A 3631-nucleotide genomic window follows, 5' to 3' on the forward strand; every position below is an offset into this window, starting at 1 on the left:
GAGTACCATCATCCAAAAACCAAATGTTGAGCTCACTGGACAGGTTATCGGTGACTTTCTTGATAACTAGGCAGAACAGAAAAGGAGCAAGGGGGTCACCTTGTTGGACACCTTGTGATTCAATTTCATGTTCCCCAAAAAGCAGAGTTAGATTCTTGCTGTAGCATGAGTTTACAAACGGGTAGAGGGAAGGAAAAAGGCGATGAACTGCACTGAGTACTGCATCCCTTCTAACCAGATTGAAAGCATTTTTGAAGTCCAGCTTTATCAGGGCTTTTTCATTCGTAATGTTGGCAATGTAGGCTCTAGCTGCATGAGCCGCTGCCTCACACCCTTGGGGAATGCCAAACCCAAGCTGTTTTGGCTTCAGCATGTCGGCTGCTGCCTGACTAACTGCTCTAGCAGCAGCCTTAGCGACGAGACGCCGGAGTGAATTGCCCACAGCTATCGGTCTGATTCCTCCATCTTTTTTCCTCAGGGCACAAAGGGTAGCGCCAAAAAAGAGAGGCCGTATGGTCTCTGGTATGTTGCCAGCTAGACATGTGTTGGCGAATCTAGTTAGTTCCACCAGGAGGCCCTGTGCAATGTCTCCCAGTGCAGGGTTGAGCATTTGTTTGATGTGGTTGGGTCGTAGTCCTGTGAACCCACCTGCTGATCCTGGTGGGAAGGATAAAGCTGCTTTGTGCACCATGGATTCAAGCACACACAGGGGTTCTGCTCTGGTGACACCGACTAGGGGGACACTGTCGTCACGAGGAGCTCTGGGTGGGTGTTTTTCCCTCAGGGCTTGTGCTGTATGGGCATCCCTGGTGGCAACTGTGTCTTCACTGGTGATGACTCTGATCGCCCCTATTGTGTTGCCTTCTTCTATTTTCTTGCTGACTGTTGCTCTGATTTTGGATGCCTCGGTTCTGCTGTTGATACCTTTCCTGCCGTGGGTGTTTTTGGCACGGGTGGGGAGGGGTGCCTGGTTGTCCTCTCTAGGAAAACTATTTATAGCCATAATGACTGACGAAGCTATATATATATATATATATATATATATATATATATATATATAAAATATATATATATATATATATATATATATATATATATATATATATATATATATATATATATATATATATATATATATAGTGCACTTGATAGGGTGTGAAGTGACTTAGACTTAATATCTAAAATATTCAATGATTTAGATTAAAGAAAGGGGGGAGGGCAGAATGCTGTCTGTGGCTTCAGTTTGTTATTGTTCTAATTGATGATTTGTCTTGAGTAATTAGAGATCATAGATAATTTAGGGAGAACCCCAGGCAATGATTCCAAAATTGTGATAAGGAAAGACGAGAGGCCAATAAAGCTTAACCAAAGTAGAGGGTGACGTACATAATATCTGATTTAGAAAAGAATGCCAAGTGATTTTAAAATATTTTTTTAGCTACATTTTGTATGTGACACTGAAAATTCAGCTTTTAATCAATGAGAACATCATGGAATATACTATATACTTTATTACCAATCTGGATATTGCCAATTCTTAAGATTGGAGAAAATGAGGGTTGTGTAAACAGCCAATAAAACTGGCTTGAGGTATTGAGAGGCATTCGGAATGTCATTAATGTAGATGAGAAAGAGTACGCAAGTAATTATCAAAAGAGGGCACCAAGCCCGGAAGGCTCAGAAGCACCATCAACTGTGTGGGATATAAAAAAACGGTAAATATCACTAAGGATGCCAATTCGAGAACAAAAGTGCATAAGGCAAACAATATCAAAGGTATCTGATTCATCAAGGATTCTATCAAGGAACAAGTGACCACGAGGGACAGTCAGGAAACAAGACACACACACCTCCTGGAAGTCAGAACATTCTACAAGGATATGCACGACAGTAAGAGGGACAATGCAGATTGGAAAATAAAGAGCAGGGCGGCGCTCCATTAAGTGCCTATGAATTAAACATTTATGGCTAATACGTAATCTCATTAGAGCCATTTCTCACCACCAATTATGGTGATGGGAGGAGGGCCATGGGGACACACTACCTTTAAGAGTATGCAGTTTGTCACGAGTAACAGAAGACCAACAATCCTGCCAATGGGTAAGGATGGAGGAATGAATAACTGGGTAGAAGTCAGAATAAGGAACACCTTTAAGGGAGATGGGGCAAGTGCAGATAGCCTCCTTAGTGACAGAGTCCGCACGCTCATTTAAGGACACACAAATATGGCTGGGAAACCGGCAAAATTCCACTGTCCTAAATCTATTGGAGATAAGAAACAGCCAATGTTGAATTTCGACTACAACCGAATGAACTGGATTAAAGGGCTCCAGAGCCATGAGGGCACTGTGAGAGTCAACTACAACAATAAAGGAAAATTGACAGCAAGAAAGCTGTTGACAAAGAGCATACAAAATAGCACAAAGTTCTGCTGTGGAGATGCTAGTCTCTGGATGCAGGCGACACATAGGTGTGGTCAGGAAAAACAACAGAGTAGGCTACACCATCTGCAGACTTTGACCCCATCTGTGAAGACGGAAATGGAGCGGAAGTGTGAAGAAAAGTGTGCAAGGAAAAGTATGACATAAGCGAGAGTGAGGAGGGTGTTGTAGGGACTGTGCAATGTAGCAAAGACAGTAGCGATCATGGCGATCCTGTAGATACAGTATGCCTGTTTCATCATACCGGCTTAGGGTAGGAGTCAAACGCAAGGCACCAGAGCTGAGGCATAACCCATTATGATGCAGAGCATCAAGACAGCATAGAGTAGAAGGAGAGGCAGACGAGTAAGCAAGACAACCATACTTGAGTTTAGACAGCACGAAGGTGGAGCTTGCTCGTATCAGCTCCCCAGGAAGTATAACTTACCTTAAGTAAGTTAAGGACCTTAGAGCATCCAACTCAGAGGTTAGAGATATGGAGAGAGCAAAACAAACGAGTTTCAAAGATTAACTCCATAAGTTTAGCAAAATCTTTGCACAAAAGGGGATTACCATAAAGCGACAAAGGGGGGATGAAGAACGACCTACTTCCGAGTAAAAGTCATCGCAAAAGTTTTAGTTGTAGAGAACTTGATGCCATGATTGGTGTCCCAGGATGACACGGCATCAATCGCAAGTTGAAGTCGCCGTTGAAGGAAAGGCAAGTCATCACCTTGACAGCAATGGGTAAGATTGTCAACATAGAGAGCTGATGAGTTTCCAGAGGGAAGGGAGTAAAGAAGACCACTGAGGACAACCAGGAAAATTAGTAAGTGCTCAGAACACTACTGTGGGGTACACCTTCATATTGCCGTAAAGAGGCAGAATGGTACAAACCATCACTAAAGAAACGATTAGAGCGGAAGCTTCGAAGGAAGAGGAAGAGATTACCACGAATGGAGTTGGGACAAAATATGGTATCTCCAGGTGGTGTCATATGCCTTTTCCAGGTAAAAAAAAGAACAGCAACAACAGAGGTCTTTGCAGCAAAAGCAGTACATATACAGACCATGTTCACCAAGACATCAGTCATGACACTTGTAAAAGCCAAATTGAGAAGGTAGGTGGTGGCGATAGTGTTCTAAGAACAACATCATAAGGACATTGAACATACGTTCAAAGAGTTTGCAGACGCAACTCGTGAGGGCAAT

The sequence above is a fragment of the Procambarus clarkii genome, chromosome 23, assembly GCF_040958095.1.
Source record: "Procambarus clarkii isolate CNS0578487 chromosome 23, FALCON_Pclarkii_2.0, whole genome shotgun sequence".
Lineage (NCBI taxonomy): Eukaryota > Metazoa > Arthropoda > Malacostraca > Decapoda > Cambaridae > Procambarus > Procambarus clarkii.